This window comes from Molossus molossus, unplaced genomic scaffold, assembly GCF_014108415.1.
Source record: "Molossus molossus isolate mMolMol1 unplaced genomic scaffold, mMolMol1.p scaffold_m16_p_7, whole genome shotgun sequence".
Classification (NCBI taxonomy): Eukaryota; Metazoa; Chordata; class Mammalia; order Chiroptera; family Molossidae; genus Molossus; species Molossus molossus.
In genome coordinates, this window is record NW_023425401.1 from 82,022,309 (window position 1) to 82,043,128 (window position 20,820).

The following is a 20,820-nucleotide window of genomic DNA, read 5'->3' on the forward strand; positions in this document are numbered from 1 at the left end:
ACATTCTTTTTTTAAATTAATTAATTTTTTTTACTACCATTTACTCCCCTATACTCTCTTCTACTCCCCCACCCCACCACCACAGGAAGGAAATAGTGGGGTGAAGGTGGTAGTGCCCTCCCCCACCACGCCGCACCAATACCCTTTCCTCTGAAGTTTGCCAGTCAGTCTGTTCACTGCTTCCATGTCTTCAGATTTATTTTTTAGTTAGCATATTTTGTTTAACATATTCTACAAAAAGTGAGGTTATAGAGTACTTATCTTCTCTGATGGGCTTATTTTACTTAGAATAAAACTCTCCAGGTCCCTCCATATCATCTCACTGATGAGTAGTGACACTGACCATTTTTTCATATGACTCTTGAACATTTGTATGTCCTGATTAGAGAGGTGTCTATTCATGTCTCCTGCCCACTTTTAGTTGGATTGTCTTCCTTTTGTTTATTTGTATGAGTACTTTATATATTTTGAAAATGAATCCCTCACCCGATGTATCATTGCCAAATATGTTCTCTCATACAGTGGGTTTCATTTTCATTTAATGCTGGTTTCTTTTGCAATTCAGAAACTTTTTAATGTAGTCCCATTTATTGATTTTTTATTTTTTATTTGTTTCTCTTGCCTAGGCAATGTATTGGTAAAAATTTTACTACATGTGATGTCTGAGATTTTGCTGCCTACATTTTATTTTAGGGTTTTTATGGTTTCACATGTCACATTTAAGTATTTGATGCATTTTGAGTTTATTCTTGTATATGAAGTAAGTTGGCGGTCTAGTTTCTTTTGTTTTCTTTCTTTCTTTTTTTTTTTTTGCATGTACCTGTCCAATTTTCCCAACACCATTTATTGACTAGACTGTTATTGCTCCATTGTATGCTCTTGCCTCCTTTGTCAAATATTGTGGGAGACTATTTGCATGGCATCCATGTTGTTACAATCTGCTCTGCCATCTCCTGCCCCAACACAGGATACCTCTGTATACAATGTTTCTGCATTCCTTTAAGTAACCATTTACTCAGCCAGTTATGCTCTGTTTATCTTTTGTTCCACACATGATATTTACTTGAAATTGCTTCCTGGTGGTTACCACAAACTTATCTCTTGGCAACAAATGATCTTGTCTTTCTGCTTCTTCCCCTGTGGATTTTCCCTGAATAAACGAGACTTGATCAGAGCCCTGTCTTGTCTCCATTTCTAGTGTCTCTTGTCCCTCCTCATCCTCACTCCCCCTCTAGAGTCCTCGTTGCTCGACCTGCGGGCCGGGTCAAAATATTAATTGTGCATAATGTCTTTGGTCAATTTCTGGGTTCTCTGTTATCTTCCATTGAACCAAATGGCTATTCTTGTATCAGTACCAGACTGTTTTGATTACAGTGATTTTGAGGTATAACCTACTATACATAATTGTGATCCCTCCAACTTTGTTCTTCTTTTTTTTCCCAAGATTGCTGTGGCTATTCAGGGTCTTTTTGGTTTAATATAAACATTTTCAGTATTTATTTTATATCTGTGAAATATACCATTGGCATTTTAATAGGGATTGCAATAAATCTATAGATTGCTTCGGGTAGTAGGGACATTTTAATGATGTTTATTCTTCCAATCCATGAATATGGTATATGTTTTCATTTTTTAAATATCTTTCTCTATTTCTTTTTTCAATATTTTGTAGTTTTCTGAGAACAGGTCTTTTATCTATTTGGTTAAGTTTATTTCTAGGTATCTTAACTGTTTTGTTGCAATGGTAAATGGGATAGGTTTTTTGTTTATTTTTCTGATTATTCATTATTTGTGCATAAAAATGCCATCTAATTCTGGATGTTAGTTTTTTATCTTGCTATTCCTCCAAATTATTTTATCATATTTACTCATATTTTTTGAAATCTTTCAGGTTTTATTGATCTTGTAGATAGTTTGTGTCCTAAATTGTGGTCTATCTTTGAGAATGCCCCAATGTGCACTTAAGAAAAATGTGTATTCTGTAGTTTTGGGATGTAATTTTTCATAAATATCTATTAAAACCATCTGGTCTAGTGTGTCATTTAGAGTTTCTGTTTCCTTGTTAATTTTTTTTTTTTTTGTCTAGAGAATCTATCCAGTGATGTCAGTGGGGTGTCAAAGTCCCCTGCTATGATTGTATTGCTGTCGATTTCTCCCTTGAAGTCCTCCAGAATTTTTTTTTTTTTTTTTTTTTTATATTTTGGCGCTCCTCTATTGGATACATATGTTTACCAGGGTTATATCCCCTTGTTAGAATGATTTTTTTAATATTATGTAGTGACCTTCTTTGTCTCTTATTATAACCTTCATTTTGAAATTTATCTTATCAGATATGTATATTACTACCTGAGCAGGTTTTGGTGTGTGTGTGTGTGTGTGTGTGTGTGTGTGTTTTGGGGTTATTCATTTGCATTGAAACATTTTTTTCATCCCTTCACTTTCATCCCACGTGAGTCTTTTTTTGTCAGGTGGGTCTCTTGTAGATGACATATATATGGGTCATGTTTTCTTATAAATTCAGCTACCCTACGTCTTTTGATCGGAGCATTTAAGCCATTTACATTAGAGGTTATTATTTATAGGTACCTATTTGTTGCCATTTTAATTCTTTATGTCTTTGTTCCTCTCTCTCCCTCTATTTCTTCTTCTTCTTACAATAATCCCTTTAGCATTTCTACGTTGCTGATTTGGTGTTAGTAAAATGCTTTTGCCTTTTTTTTGTGTGTGTGAAGCTCTTTATTTCCCCTCCAGTTTTGAATAGCAACCTCGCTGGATAGTGTGGTTTTGGATTTAGACCTTTTTTTTCATTACTCTGTATATTTTATGTTGCCCCCTTCTGACCTATTGGGTTTCTACTGAGACATCACCTGACAGTCTAATGAAGCCCTCTTGTAGGTTGCTTTCTGTCTCTCTCTTACTGCCTTTAAGATAAATTTATTTTTATTTAATATTGCCATTTTAATTGTGATGTGTCTAGGTGTGGGTCTTATTGGGTTCATCTTGATTGGGACTTTTTGTGTTCCCTGGAATTGTGTGACTTTTCCTTCACCAGGTTAGGGAATTTTTCTGTAATTATTTCTTCAAACAGTTTCTCTAGACCTTTTTTCTGAATTTTCTCCTTCTGGTACTCCCACGATGCAAATGTTGTTATCTTTTATGTTGTCTCAAAGCTCTCTTAAACTCTCCTCCTGTGTTTTAAAATTTTTCCCCTTGTGCTGCTCAAATTTTTTTTTTTTTCCCTACTTTGTCTTCTAACTCACTGATTTGATCTTCAGCTTTTTCTAACCTACTACTGAATCCTTCCAGGGCATTTTTTTTTTCAGCGATGTCATTCTTTATTTCCACTTGACTATTATTCATAGCTTCTACCTCTTTTCTTCACTCTGATGTAGTTTCCACTGAGTTCTTTATAATTCTTATTGAGTTGCTTGTAATTTTCACTAAGTTGTTTGAGCACCTTTATAATCATTACTTTGAATTCTTTATGTGATAACTAGCTTGCCTCCATTTCATTTAGTTTTTTTTTCTGGCAGTTCCTCATTTTCATTCATTTTGGGGTTATTTGTTTAACCATTTTACCAGTCCAGTGGTCTGGGGCCAGGTGGCATGGTTGGGTTACATTAGCAGGTCAGTACATCCAGCAGCATGAGGTTATAGTGGGTATTACAAACTGAATCTCAGACCTGGTCCAGTTTTCAGGGAGTGCTAGCAGTTCTCAGTGGTGGCAGTGGTGCCCAGTGGCTCTTTGCTATAACAGGGCCAATGGGACTGTAGTTCTCTGCTGCAGGGGGGCCTGCAGTGACAACAGCTCATGACTACAATGGGTCTAGAGCCTTTCTGCTGCTGGCAGGTTCCATTGAGGGCAGTGGACCGTTCTGCTACTGGTGGGTACCATAAGGACAGCAGTAACCTCTGTGACTGGTGAGTCCCATGGGTATGGCAGGTCAGTCTGCTGCTGGCAGTCCTGGGAGGTGGCAGAACCCTCTGCTTCTAAGATAGAGGTGGTAGGACTGTATGTATCTATCTGTGGCCTAGGTCACTGGGTCTCTGCCAGTACCTATAGCCTACTCCCAAGGAGGACCTTAGGATCCTCCAAAATGGCTCACTCTCTGATCCCCAGAGGGGATAAGCACCATCTGGGGAGCACACTTTTGCTGCTGGCACCTCCTTCTGCCTAGAGCATCCAAATGGTCTACCCTGGGTTTCCCTACCAACAGGCAGCTGCCCACCTGACTCACACCCCCACCCATACTCTCTCATACATGCTCACCCACTCACACTCTCACCCTCACTCCAGTCCTGCCTGCTGACATGTTGAATCCCAAATTCCATTGCATGGTAAAACAATTATTGTAGATCACAAAATCTTCTATCTATAAATATTTGCAATTAGAAAGTAAAATTAAGTGATTTTAAAGTAAAATAATCTTCATTTACAGTCGTCCCTCGCCACTTTGTGCTTAGACTTTTGCGGCTTCACTCTAGCACGGTTTTTTCAAATATAGTACAGTGTTTGAAAAAAAACACAATAGAGTGAAGCCTTTAAAGTTGAAGCACAAAGTGGGAAAGGATAACTGTATATAAATAAAGAATCCTACTTAGCAGAAATTTTTTTTATTGAGGTAGAGTCTGGAACTGATTAACCATGATAAATGAGGACCAACTGTATACATTTCAATAGTTATCAGGGAAGTGACCAAATTTTATTGTCATGTAACTTCTGGAAAACTCTACTGTTCATTCGTGAGAATATAAAATTCAGAAGACTAAAATGTTCTTGGAGTTACCACACCACAACTTGAAAATCTCTGCTTGGTATTAATGTAAACAATCGTTTCATTATACCCTTATTTTACTTTGAATATTAATAATGCACATCTACCATTGTGATAGGCTGCAGTATATCTTATACCATTTCAGGTAACATTTCTTCTTTTATAATAGCTTTAGGAGCATGATTCATTGCTTTTTAAATTGTTTGTTATTTAATGAATGAATGTAATCAAATCAAGATTATGGAAAAATAGATGCCTAAGAAGGGGAGTAGTGGCTTTTGTGTCGAAGGTATGATTTTATACTTTTATACTCCCCCAAAATTTTATACATCAAGCTCAGTTATAAGCAGGGATTTTAAATGCTGTAATTATTATTGGGTTTTCTAAATAGTTTCATTTTGTGCCTACAAGTGTTTTTGAACAGAATCCACATAAATTTTTTTTAGCAAAAGAAATCCCTCATATTTTACAATGTGATTATTAATATTACATATAAAAATAAAATACTGTTAATTACTAGTTCATTGGATAAACTGCTAACTAGTTTGTGATCAACAGAAAAAGATAATTGCCTATATATAGATCAGGAAGATAGATAATAGATAGATAGATAGATAGATAGATAGATAGATACATAGATCATAGATGATAGATAGAAACATGGATAGAAGAGTTTTGATATTTTTATACTAGCATTGGTGTAGAAAAGTTACATGCCTTAAGGCATTTAAGAAAAATATTCTATTTACCATTGATGTCTTAAGTAATCGCTACTAGATTAATAATGAAATACACTAAAATCTTGATTGTTGCAGGAAAGTTAGAGTTGCCAAACTTATTAATTTTATGGATTAAAAAATGGGTTATAGAAAGGGAAGCACATGAATTATGGAGACATTTAAAAGGACCTAATAGCCTGGCCAGTGTGGCTCAGTGGATTGAGTGTCATCCCATGCACAGAGAGGTCACTGGTTTGATTCCTGGTTGGGACACATGCCCTTGTTGCAGGCTCCATTCCCAGTATGGGGCATACAGGAGGCAGCTGATTGATGTTTCTTTCTCATCAATGTTTTTATTTCTGTCCCCCTCTCTCTTCCTCTCTATCTAAAACAATCAATAAAATAAACAAAGAAACAAACAAACAAATAAATAAAAGGGATCTAATGAATTAGTCTGGATGATAATTGCAAAGACAGAAAGCAATGTTTCAAATAGAATCTGACAGCTATCTAACTACTGGCCAGTACAGGTGGAAGGGTCTTTCTGGCAGAGGAGAAAGCTTATCTTAGCGGACATTCTCAAAACCCAGGGAGATTCACAATATCTAGAATGAAGTGAGTATAAAGAAAGTGAGGTGAGAAAATACTGTAAAAGTGAGCACATTCTAGATTCCAAAGTGGCACATATAGCTCTTTATATAGTTGTCTCTATTTCTATATATATCTTCATCTCTACCTCTGTCTCTATCTCTATCTCTAATCTCCCTCTATCTCTGTAGAGAAACTATGCAATACAATTCTCCTTACATGGGGGGAAAAAAAAGTATGATTGTTTTGAGTGTCAAGGAGGATATTATTAACAATTAAAGACATCAAATTTAAAGTAGGCCTGTTTGGGCAAACCAGCTCATAAGCTATGTGACATAATATTGCTATTATTAATGTTCTCAAGATTATTTTTACTATGCCTGTAGTCTTAATTCAATTGAAATTTATACTTTTTTGGGGGGATAGTATATTTATTAGGAAATTAGGAAAGATATATTAACTGATGAATTATATAATAAATTTAATATTAAATCCTTGGAAATTTCATGACTTTATTTTTACAGAAAATTGAGCTTTTGTTTATCTTTTAAGACTGAACAATCAAATATAGTTTTTATTCATAACATATTAAAATGAAATATTAAAGATGTTCTTTTCTTTACTGCCACTTCTGTCATACACATAGTCACAAACCTTCTTAATACAATATTTATATCTGTAAATATCTAATGAAAATACAACGGTGATACATACAATCATGCCATTTGAATAAACATCAGGTAGACCTCCTGAGTAACTACCAGGGCACACTTCCTTATAAGAGTGATCACTACAGAATTGTAAAATAGTGATTCTCTTGTTCCTAGTTTATGTTTATTTTCATTTTAATACATTATTGGCTGAAGTTATTTGTTGAGGTTTGCCACTAGAAAAGCAATAAAACAACCTTTATTATTTCCATTAAAAAAGATGATGGATAAGTGTACTACATAAATAAAAGAGATGAAATATAACAATTTAAATATAGCCCCCATAAAACTTTAGAATAAATGGTGGCATAAGAACCTCTGAAAATTCTCTCCTTTATAAAAGCAATGATAAAATTAATGACATAATGTCAGACTCATGTGTGTAACCAATAGACATAGACAACAATGCTGGGGAGTGGTGTGGGATCAGGAGGAGGGTATCTAGGGAAGATAAAGGAGAAATATCTGTCACAAAATTAATAAAAGTTGGAAAAAAAAGACTATAGCAAATGATATTTATAAAAATAAAATATCTCGTTATATTATCAGGGAGCCAAAGTTAAACTACCTATAGTTTCACAGAAATATTTTTATTGAAATATATTTAATTTGAGATCTTCATGACCAAAATAAACAGCAAAACACTATATGGGAACTTCTTTCTTAGCAACCCATTTAATCGATTACATTTATTTATTTATTTATTTATTTATTTATTTATTTATTTATTTATTTATTTTTGTTGTTTGCTTTCTAATTCTGTAAGTTGTGAGGTTAGACAGTCAATTAGAAATTTTTCTTGTTTTTTTTTGAGGTAGGCCTGTAGAGCTATGAACTTCCCTCTCAGAACTGCTTTCGCTGCATTCCATAGACTTTGTGTTGTTGTGTGTGCATTTTCATTGGTTTCCAGGAAGTTTTTAATTTCTTCCTTAATCTCCTTGGTGACCCATTCATTGTTTAATAACATGCTATTTAGCCTCCATGTGTTGAAATGTCTTTGCATGTTCTTGTTGCAATTGATTTCTAGTTTCATGCCATTGTGATCTGAGAAGACGCTTGATATGATTTCAATCTTCTTGAACTTGTAGAGATTTAGTTTGTGTCCTATCATGTGGTCTGTCTTTGAGAATGTCCCATGTGCACTTGAGAAGAATGTGTATTCTGTAGTTTTGGGGTGTAATTCTCTGTAGATATCTATTAAATCCATTTGGTCTAGTGCTTCATTTAGAGTCTCTGTTTCTTTGCTAATTTTTTGCCTAGAGGATCTATCCAGTGCTGTCAACGGGGTGTTGAAGTCCCCTGCTATGATTGTATTGTTGTCGATTTCTCCTTGGAAGTCCTCCAGAAGATTTTTAATATATTTTGGTGCTCCTATATTGGGTGCATATATGTTTATCAAGGTTATATCTTCCTGTTGGATAGATCCTTTCAATATTATGTAGTGGCCTTCTTTGTCTCTAGTTATGGTCTTCATTTTGAAATCTATTTTATCAGGTATGAGAATTGCTACCCCAGCTTTTTTTTGCTTTCCATTTGCTTGGAAAATTTTTTTCCATCCCTTCACTTTCAACCTCTGTGAGTCTTTTGTTGTGAGGTGGGTCTCTTGCAAACAACATATAGATGAGTCATGCTTTGTTATCCAATCAGCTACTCTGTGTCTTTTTATGGGAGCATTCAATCCATTTACATTTAAGGTGATTATTGATATGTACTTATTTATTGCCATTTTTGTTTAGTGTGGTTCTATTTCTCTTCCCATTTCTACTGCTAATTACAGCGGTCCTTTTAACATTTCTTGCAGTGCTGGTTTGGTGCTAATGTATTCCCTTAGCCTTTTTTTGTCTGGGAAGCTCTTTATTTGACCTTCTATTTTGAATGATAGCCTGACTGGGTAGAGTAGTCTTGGATTCAGATTCTTGTTTTTCATGACTTTGATTACTTCATGCCATTCCCTTCTGGCCTGTAGTGTTTCTTGTGGGAAGTCAGCTGAGAGCCTTATGGGGTTTCCTTTGTAGGTAACCTGTTGCTTATCTCTTGCTGCTTTTAGGATTCTCTCTTTGTCTTTAATTTGTGGCATTTTAATTACTATGTGTCTTGGTGTGGGCCTGTTTGGGTTCTTCTTACTTGGGACTCTCTGTGCTTCTTGAACTTGAATGCCTTCTTCCTTCACCAAATTAGGGAAGTTTTCTCTCACTATTTTTTTGAATATATTCTCTATCCCTTGCTCATTTTATTCTTCTTCGGGGACTCCTATGATGTGAATATTATGATGTTTCCAGTTGTCCCACAGTTCTCTTAAGCTGTCTTCCTGTTTTTTAATAGTTTTTTCCTTTTGTTTTTCTGATTGGTTGATTTTTTCTACCCTGTCTTCTAATTCACTGATCCGTTCCTCAGCTTCCTCTACTCTGCTTTTTAAGCCTTCCAATGTGTTTTTCATTTCTGATATGTCATTTTTTATCTCTTCTTGATGGTTTTTAATTTCCAGTTGGCTTATTTTCAGTGTCTCTATGTCCTTACTCATGGTGTTCAGCTTCCTCAATATCATGGCTCTGAATAATAGCTCTGTTAACATGCCTAATTGCTCCATATTGATCTCATCTTCAGTGGAGGTCTCTGGCTCTTTCATTTGGCTTCTGTTCTGTGTTTCACCATTTTGGCTATCACTGTGGGCTTTGGAGCCTGTCAAGTTCTCCCTGTGGGTGTTGGTGTTCTGCTGTTTGTGGCTCCCTCTCCTGTGTTTAGATGAGCGAGGGAGGACCCATGTTAAACACCACTGTCAAGTCTTACTTTCCTGGTTAAAGTTGCCAGACCAGGAAAGGTACTGTTATCCTCTAGCTTTTTGCCTGGAGGCTAGCAGTGGAGGTTACTTGATGAGTTTTGGATTGTCAGTTGATTGAAAAACTCCCTCAGGTGCTCAGCACAAGGGGCTTTCAGGAGAGTGGGGCAGAAGCTGGTTTTTAATGAGCTTCAATTAGCACTTCAATGGCTCACAGGGTGGGGTTGGATCTCCGAGGGAGGGGCTGCTGCCTCTCCTCAGAGCCCTGGGAAGGAACAATCTGGCCACCATACTGTGTGGCTGGCACTCAGCAAACGCTCTGAGTGCCCTACAAACCCCGAGTGTCCCGACACAGTTCCAGTCCAGTCTGCCCTCCCTCTGCCGGAGCCCTAGGTGAGTGGCTGTGGCTGTTTCAGCCTCTGTCCCAGCTCTGTGCTGTGGGGCCGTCTGGGGATGTAACCCAAGGGCGCCGGTGGGCTCCCAGCCCCTGTCTCATGCCTTTGCAAGCCTGCCAGGATGGAGTCAGTGTTCCTGGTTATATGGTCCTCCAAGCTGCTTTTCTGTTGCTTTTTCCCATCAATTTGTCTGTGTTATAGTTGTAATTCCAGTTTGGTTCTGGGAGACGGTCTGTGTAGCTTCCATTCACTCCGCTGCCATTTTTCTATCTCAGTTTATTGATTTTTAGAGAGAAAGAAGAGAGAGAGAGAAAGAGAGAGAGAGAGAGAGAGATATCAATGTGAGAGAGAAACATCAATTAGTTGCCTCCTGTAAGCACCCAGGCACCCAGACCAGGAATCACACTCACAACCTAGGTTTTATGCCCTGATTGGGAATTGAACCTGAAAACTTTTGGCGTATGGGAAAAAGCTCTGACCAACTCAGCCATCAGGCCAGGGCTAGAAAATTTATTTTTGGTTGCAATTGCTCTGATTTTCTTAATTTCCCTCTCTAACATTTAATTGTTATTGTATAAAAATGCAACTGACTTCTGAATATTTCATTTCTATCCTGTACTGTATTTACTTATCAGTTCAGCAGTTTTTTCGTGGAATCCTTAGGGTTCTCTAAATACAGAATCATGTCATCTGTTAATAATGACAGTTTTACTTCTTCCTTTCTAATTTGGATAATGTTTATTTTTACTTCTTGTCTGAATTCTGTGGCTAGAATTTACAGCACTATGTTGAATAAGTGGTGAAAGTGGACATTTCTATGTTGTTCCTAATCTTAATGAAAACACTTGTAGTTTTTGCATGTTGAGTATGATATTGGCTGTGGGTTTGTGATATATGGCCTTTGTTATGTTAAGGTATGTTCTCTCAATTCCCACTATACTGAGAATTTTTTTTTTTTATCATAAGTGGGTGCTAGGTTTTATCAAATGTTTTTTCTGCATCAATTCATGTGCTCAAGTGATTTTTATCATTCATTTTATGTGGTATATCACGTTTATTGATTTGTGAATATGGTACCAAATTTGCATCTCTAAAATAAATCTCACTTGATCATGTGTTTGTTGCTGTTTTTTAACAAAGTGCTAGATCCAGTTTGCTAGCGTTTTATTGAGGATTTTAGCATCTATGTTCATCAGTGATATTGGTCTATTATAGTGTCTTTATCTGGTTTTGGAATAAGGATAATACAGGCCTAGTAAAATGAGCTTGGAAGTCTTCCCACCTCTTGAAATTTTTGGAATAGTTTGAGAAGCATATGTGTGAGTTCTCTTACTGTTAGGTAAAATTCACCTCTAAAGCTATCTGGTCAAAAATTTTGTTTTTTGGGAATATTCTGATTATTGTTTCAATTTTATTTATTGTAACCTATGTGTGCAGGTTTTCTTTTTTTGTTGATTCAGTCTTGGAACATTGTATGATTTTATGAATTCATTCATTTTTTCCAGTTTTTTATACTCCTTTGCATTTCTTTGGTGTGAGTTGTTACTTCTCTTTAAACTGTGATTTATATATTTGGGTGTTTTTAAAAAATATTTTTATTTCTGAGTCTGATTAAATGTCAGTCTTTTTTATCTTTTCAAAAATAACAGCTCTTGCCCTGGCCAGTTTGGCTCAGTGGTTGAGAATCGGCCTGCTGACCAGAGAGTTTTGGGTTCAGCTTCCGCTAGGGGCATGTACCAAAAAAATAAACAAATAACAGCTCTTTTCCAACCAGTGTGGCTCATTGGATTGAACATGCTCCCATGGGCTGAGAGGTCCTGGTTTGATTCCTGGTCAGGGCACATGCCCAGGTTGCAGGCTTGAACTCCAGTGAGGGATGTGCAGGAGGCAGTCGATTGATGTTTCTCTCTCACATCTATGTTTCTATATCTCTCTCCCTTACTCTCTCTCCAAAACATTAATAAAATATATGAAAATAAATAAAATAACAGCTCTTGGTTTTATAGATCTTTTGTATTGTTTTTCTTAGAATATATTTCCTTCATTTCTGCTCTGATTTTTATTATTTCCTTCCTTCTACTCATTTTGGGCCCCCCCCCCAGTTCCTCTCAGTGTCAATTTATTCTTTCTGTGTTTCTGATTTCAATGAATGAGATTATTTGCAATCCTGTAGTTGAAGCCAGAAATATAATTATTATCCTTGATTCCTCTCTCTTTCTCATATCTCACTAAGAATCAGTGAGATCTCCTGTACATAAAACTCCTATTTTATATGTACTGATTATACTTCCAAAGCAGCTTCTTCTCTCCTTCCCTACTGTTATCATCTTGGGCCAGTTCCATCTATTGTGAAAACTTCTTGGTTAAGCTCTCAGTCTTCAGTTTTGTCTCTATCTATTGCATTTCCACAACAGCAGTAAGTCACTCTAAGGAACAATGGTTTCTCTAAGAGAATGGCTGTAGAAGATTGGCTTATATTTTCAAGATGTTTGGTAACAAAAGGACATGGTTTGAAGCTGCATTTGCATTATCTTTGTAATAACAGTTAGAAAACATTAAATATTCTTCTCAAGAATGGAGGAGACTATTTGAAATGGGCGAAAGGCTACTAAAACCTATGTCTTCCTATATCTGCTCCTTTCTTAAATCCCTTCAACAGTACTTCATTATTTTCATGTAGCATAGGTTAGAAGACCTTTTGGGATCTGACTTCTTCAAAATGTCAGCTTCTTAACATGATTATTTCTTTGTTTGCTTTGCCAGCATTGCCCAAATATAACCACTTGCATCACTCTGAATATAATGCAACCTTTGAATATTGTCTTCTCTCTACCTAAAATATACATTTGCACATCCAATTTAGCTAATTACTCATTGACTTTTGGAGGGTGTTGTATGTAATGGTCAAGGAAGCCGACACTGACGTCAAACTGGATGGGAAAGTATTTCAGGTCTAAAATTAAACTGTACTGTGAGTTCTACTGAATCCTTGCATTTACTATATATACAGAGACCCAAGATTAAGATGAGCCCCAAATATTCTAAAAACCAACTAACATTGTACGCTTTTAATGATGTGGATTACTCAAATGGCTATTTACAATTCTTTCAAATAAATTCATATTTTAACATAGTTTCACTATATTTTCCTATTTATTATTATAAAATTCTTTATTTGCTTAATCCTTATAACCACCAAAATGCCTATGAAGTCACATCTGACAATTTATTTTCCTGAGCATATCATTATTTTTTCTGTATTTTGAAATTGTTTATGCTACAACTCTTTTAAAATTTATATGTGATGCTGTCACTGAAAAAATTATTTCAAGTTCAAATACAGATTTGTCTAACATCTAAATAGTATGACTTTTGTTCTATTATATTTCTATTGAAGTTAAGGATTTCTATAAATTGACAAATATAATTAAATTTCTGAGAAATAATAGTACTTTCTAAACATTTTTCTTGCTAAACAAATAAGAAAATAATCTAAAACTATATATTTTTCCTTCCCCATTTCACACACAAACTCTCACTCAGTATAAAATTAATTGGTTGAACATTCTATTACATAAGACTTCATAAGAAACTAACTATATGGTGATTTCTTAGTTTTCTGAGAAATCATTTTGAGAAAGAAAAAGTTTGTCTTGAATTGTCATATTTTATTGAGATATACTAAGTCTTATGTTTTCCATTTATAAATAGAAATATTAACTTACATGCTTCTCAGGAACTTTGAATAAAATATTAATATTGCTTTATATATTTTGTGGAAAAGAATAAGCCCTAACTAATCATTAATCACTTATCTTGATGTTGCCCCTATGGTTTTAGCGTGTGTGTGTGTGTGTGTGTGTGTGTGTGTAATTTTTATGACCCAGTATTATCTGGAAATCCATGCTAGATATATTTATAGCTATTCAGTGATCCTCTTATGTGCAAGCATAGTATCTTACACTCGAATATAACAGTTGAGGTTGAAATTTCACATATAATTTGCATAAATTAAATTTCAAACATAATTCAAGCAGTCTTGTCAAAAATATTATCCCAACAGCTAGCTAATAAATCAATAAAGTTATATTAATAATATTTTGAAGGAAGTGAATGAGAATCATAAAAATTATCTTGAATTATTTACCATAGTGTTTTCCAGTCATAAATACATAGAATAAGAAGCACTTCCTTTATTTCCCCTTTTACTTGGTTAAAAATGTTAAAGAGAGTTCATTCTGTGTAAGGCATTCTGGCAGTCACTAGGAATTCAGTTATCTAGTCGTGTTCTGTTCTGTATCCTCATGGATGCACAATCCATAATGGAGACTAATAAAAAAAACATAAATACTTAATTTGTGAATGTTTTTATATATATTTAAAGATTATATATATATATATATATCCTCTTTTTAAAATAATTTCATATTTTTCAATTACAGTTGACATACAATATTATATTAGTTTCAAGTGTAAGCTCCAGCAATTAGACATTATATAATTTACTAAGTGATCATTCTGATAAATCTCATGCCCATCTGACACCACACATAATTATTAGAATATTATTGACTATATTCCCTATGCTGTATTTTACATCCCATGACTATTCTGTAACCACCAATTTGTACTTCTTAATCTCTTCACCTTTTTCACCCATTCCCCCGATCTCCCTCCCATCTGGTAACTGTTAAAATGTTCTCTGTATCTTTGAGTCTCTTTCTGTTCTGCTTTTTTATTTTTATGTTTAGATTCAATTATTGATAGATATGTATTTATTGCCATTTTTTTGCTCAGATTTTTGTTTATCTTTTTCTTCCTTCTTCTTCTTAAAGAAGAGCTTTTAACATTCCATACAATATTGGTTTGATGGTGAACTCATTTAGCTTCTTCTTATCTGAGAAGCTTTTTATCTGTCCTTCAATTCTAAATGATAGCTTTGCTGGGCAGAAGGGAATGGCTAGAAATATTCAAAGTGATGAAAAGCAAGGACTTAAAATGAGATTATAATATACACTCTTCACAGCACACTAATACCTAGTAAATTGAAACTAAAATAATTTTATACATACATAGCACATATTTATAATAAACATCAATATATAAATGTACTATCTAAAATAAATGTGTGTGTGTGTGTGTGTGTGTGTGTGTGTGTTTGTATGCACCAACACCTAAGCTACTAGTGGTGTGCCAAACTCTAGCTATAGTCTCCATAATTTTGTCAGGAGTAACAAAAGAAGGTAGAGTAAATTAGTATGATCACTTAAAGAAAATGAAAGTTGAGAAAGAGACAAAAAAAAATTTGTTCTACCATTGCCACATAGTTCTGCTCAATTACCACTGAAAAAAAAAGTACTTATGAAAGAATATAACTAAAGAAAGATGTAAGAATTTGGAGAGAAATAATCTAATGGTAAGAGAAAATCAAAGAAAATATCTGATAATAGAGGCCTCTCCACATCTGAACTGGAAAAGACTCCAAGACTTTCTGTTTTCCAATACACAGTACTTGCTTGAGAGAATGAACTAAAATCAGGGCCTAATTTGGAGCATGCATGATATGCTTGAGGAACAGCAAATATATTGATCCATAAGCTGTTGCAAAGACCAAGTGGCATATGTTTGTGACTGACTAGAACTTTAGCAGTGAAAAAGATGAGAAATTGTTGGATTTGAGATATGTTTTTAAAGTAGAGCCAACAATTTCTGCTGACAAATTAAAGTAGCATGTGAGAAGATGAGATTCCAAGTTATTTAGCTTAAGTAACTGTCTCTGTTCTGAGCCAAGTGAGATGGGTAGCCTAGACTGCTAATTGTCTACCAATATTCACTCTACCATTCTATCTTAGTAATGGACACACATGTTTTAATAAGCTTGAAGAAATATGTGGGGAGCATGGTCCAAGAAATCTGACCTTTATTAGAATTTTCTTGATGAAAATAATCAGGATTAAAGTTAAGCAGGACCAAACAATAGAATGATGAACTGCACCAATACCTGAGAAACCTGCCAAACTTCAGCTTCACAGAATTTTTCTCTAAGCTTCCCTGGCCCAAGGAACTGTTGTTAAACATAAAATGACTATTTCCACCTTTACCTCAACCCACTAAAGCACTCTGGACATAATAATTTTAAACATGTTTTATGTGATTTCTTTTCATTCCTATTTTTCTCATAAATAAATGTTGACTAGTTTATTTTTAAATGCCAAATACTGTTCATACTCCATAGCAACTAGTGTTGTTGTTTTTTCTTTCTTTTTCTGAAGTAGTCTAGATAGATTGCTATGATAGATGAATGGACAAATTGATAAATAATCTGTTATCTCTGAGACATTTTGGTAAATCACTGCATCATTATTTTAATATAATACATATTTATTTAATTGTTTGTCAAACACTGGACATTAAAATGTAGTTTTAGTGACTGTTTTGTTTATATGTTATATTTTGTAAATATAGATTTATGAAAGTTGAGGTTTGGAGTCAAAGGATATACTTTTTAACTAAAGAAATGATAACTTGTGAACCAATAAAAATTGGCACAAATCTTTCCCATCAAGGGTTTAACATCATTCTTGCCTACTCATATAGAGAAAAACTGGTCTTAAGCTTTTAAAATATGTTGCTTATCTCAGAAAAATAAAAGGTTTTTTATTTGTATCTCCTTAGCTCCTATTGTTGTTAAGCATATTTTCATTTGTTTCTTAGCCTTTTGTATTTCTACTGTGAACTCACTGTTGATTTGAATTGTTCTTTTTGTTGTTTTTAACTTGAAATAATGTATTCCTTTTATATTATGGAATCATTTTTCTTTTGAACCTTCCAAGAGCCTCTATGTCATACATTTTATGTATGAACTGCTAAAACAGCAAAGCTAAAATAGAGGGGAAAAATGTTTGTTTCCTCACTTTTTTATCATTAAAATTTTGTGAATCTTACAATTTGTAAAACCAAACAGAAGATGTATTTATTCTGGCCTCTCTGAAAAACAAAAACAACAAAAAAACCAAAACTCTAACAACCCTTGGATATTACTAAGGACAGATTTCCCTCATATTAAATGTTGTAAAAGGAAAAATGATGCAGTCAAATTTTACTATCCTATATAGAGTATGAAATTCTAAATTAGGTAACACATTAAGAATATTAGTACTATTTGCTCAATTCTTAGAAGCACGAAAAAGCATAGTCTTCCAGAGATAACAGATGTATAACCATAAATTTTTTTTATTGCTGCTAATAATATTACTTTTTAAAAAAATGAGTAATGTTTTTTTTTTTCTGAAAAGTGATGGAATATTTCTTTCTAATTTAATTTAACTCTAAAATGTCAGGTCTTTCTGATTGCAAGATTAACCCTTCTATTTAAAATATAATGTAGTAAAGATTGAAAATGGCAGTGGGAAGGACAGGAGGGAGAGTGAGTGTGTGAAAGAGTGAACTAGTGTGTGAGTGGACGTGAAGGTGGATGACCAAACTCATGTAGTGCAGAGCTACAGAGCAGAAGTTTCCTGTGCTGTGGACAGGGAGCAGCTGGCCACCACTGTAAGCTGCTGTTCAGGGCTCTTCTCCCTGCGCAGTGGTGAGGTTCCACCATTTTGGAAGATCCTGGTCTTCCCTGGAAGGAGGCAGTGGGAGGGGCTAGGGACCAGCAATTTGAGTCCACCAGTGCACCTGGCACTATCAGCCCAGTGGATACCCTGTGTCAACACAGACCAGTGAACAATAGTGGAGATGCCAAGGTGCTGGTTGTGGAAGCCACAGACAGCCAGGAGCCCAGCATCATCCACCATAGTAGCAGCCCAATCAGAGTCAAGATACACACCCAGCAACAGAGTCTGAGGAGCAGACATCCATCCACAAGTAACAGAAGCACAGACCAGCAACTGAGACCCATCCTGAAAAACTACAGCAAAAGCTGAGCAGGAGTTGAGCCCCATGGGACAGTTGCACTCCCCAGGAGCAGTGGTGGGAGCTGGGGCCCCACAGAGGCCTGTGCTCCCCAGTGGTCCACAAGGATGATGGGAAGCCAGAGCTCGAGAGGGACCAGTGCAGTCCAGCTTCCCACGGGACATGCAAGGTTCTGGGGCACCTGAGAGGCCTGTGTGACCAAGCTGCCCACAAGATAGGCATAAAGCTGGGTCTCCAAAGCAACTGTGCGATCTAGCTGCCCATGGTATGGGCAGGGAGTGCGGCTCTAACAGGGCCTGAACTATATAGCTACAGGTGGCAGCAGTGACCAGCTATGAACATAGCTCCAGAGGGGCCCACATAATCCAGCAGCAGCACCTACCAGGACACACCAATACCAGTCCCCAGTAGTCAATCCTCCAGGACCCACAGCAGGCAAGAGGCAACACGCAACAAAACAGCCTGGGAGGTACAGTAGCCTTATTTGATATACAGTGAGCTGCATACACATCAAAACATCCCTCAGTGGGTCTAGAGATACAAGATGGCTAAAATGGAGAGACAAAGAAATAACACCCAAAGGAAAGAAAAAGGCAAATCACCAGGGAAGAAACTACAGGAAATGGAAGAGAGCAACTTGTCAGATAAAGAATTCAAAGCAATGATTTTAAGGGTGCTCAAACAATTTGGTGAGAACTACAAGCAACTTAATAAGAATTATGAAGAGTTCACTGGGAACTACTTCAGCTAAAAAAGAGGTAGAAGCTATGCATAAAAATCAAGAGGAAATAAAGAATGACATAGCAGTTATGAAAAATATCTTAGAAGGGTTCAGTTGTAGATTAGAAAAAGCGAAAGAACAAGTCAGCAACTTAGAAGACAAGATAGAGAAAAACACTCAAATAGAGCAGCAAATAGAAAAAAAAATTAAAAAGCAGGAGGAAAGTTTAAAGGAGCTTTTGGACAATACATAACGTAACAACATTCTCATTATAGGGCTACCAGAAGGAGAAGAATCAGAAAAAGGAAAAGAGAACCTGTTTGAAGAAATAATGGCCGAAAATTCCTTAAACTGGTGAAAGAAAAAGTCACACAAGTACAGGAAACACAGAGAGTCCCAAGAAAGATGAACCCCAGAAGACACACAGCTAGACACATCACAATAAAATGACAAACATTAAAGAAAAAGAAACAATCTTTATAAAAGCATGAGGGATACAGAAAGGTACCTACAAGAGAGCTCCCATTAGACTATCAGCTGATTTCTCAATAGAAGCACTGCAGGCCAGAAAGGAGTGGCATGAAGTGTACAAAGTAATGCAAGCAAGGGTCTGAATCCAAGACTACTCTATCCAGCAAGGCTATCATTCAAAATTGAAGGACAAATAAAGAGCTTCAAATGAGGAATGCAACAAATGCTGAAGGGACTGTCGTAAGAAGAAGAAACAGAGAGAGAGAGAGGAACACAGGCATACAATTAAAATGACAACTAATAACTATCTATCAATAATTACTTTAAATGTAAATGGCTTAAATGCTCAAAAAAAAAAAAAAAAAGAAAGAAAGAAATAGGGTAGCTGACTGGATAAGAAAACACAACCCATATATATGCTGTCTGCAAGAGGCCCACCTCACAACAAAAGACTCACATAGGATGAAAGTGAAGTGATGAAAAAAAAATTTTCTAATCAAATGGAAATGAAAAAAACCTGGTGTATCTGACAAGATAGACTTCAAAATGAGGGCCATAATAAGAGACAGAGAAGGTCACTACATCATATTAAAAGGAGCAATCCGACAAGAGGATATAACCCTGGTAAACATATATGCACCAAATATGCGAGCACCAAAATATATTTAAAAACTTCTGGAGGACATGAAGAGAGAGAGAGATCAATAGCAACACGATCACAGGGGATGACTTTAACACACCACTGACACCACTGGATATATCTTTTAGACAAAAAGTTAACAAGGACATAGAGTCCTCACAAGACAAACTATACCAGTAGAACTTAATTGATATTTACAGAACATTGCACCACAAAGCTGCAGAATATACTTTCTTCTCAAGTGCACATGGGTCATTCTCAAAGATAAACCACATGTTAGGACTCAAAGCAAGTCTATAAATTCAAGAAAATTGAAATTGTATCAAGCATCTTATCAGATCACAGTGGCATGAAACCAGAACTCAATTATTATAAAAACACACAAAAACATTTAAACACTTGGAGGCTAGAGAGCAAGTTATTAAACAACAAATGGGTTGCTAATGAGATTAAGAAAGAAACTAAAAACTTCCTGGAAACCAATGAAAACAAACACACAACAACACAAAACCTATGGGACACAGCGAAAGCAGTCCTGAGAGGGAAGTTCATAATACTACAGGCCTACCTCAAGAAACAAGAAAAAATTCTAATTGACTTTTCAAACCCTACAACTTAATGAACTAGAAAGTAAACAAAAAGAAAAACCCAGAGCTAGTAGGAGGAAGGAAACAGTAAAGGTCAGAGCAGAAATAAATGGTATAGAGACTAAAAAAAAACAACAAAAAAACAAAAAAATCAATTAAAAAGATCAATGAAACAAAAACCTGGTTCTTTGAAAAGATAAACAATATCAATGGACCTTTAGTCACACTCACGAAGAAACAAAAAGAGAGAAACCAAATAAACAAAATCAGAAATGAAAGAGGAGAAGTAACAGCTGACACCACAGATATACAAAGGATTATCAAAACATACTATGAAAAGTTATACGCCAACAAACTGGACAATCTAGGAGAAGTGGACACATTTCTGGAAACCCACAGCCTCCCAAAAATGAACCAGGAAGAGATAGAAAACTTGAACAGACCAAAACAACAAAGGAAATTGGAGATGTAATTAAGAAACTCCCAGCAAACAAAAGCCCCGGCCCAGTTGAATTCATGAG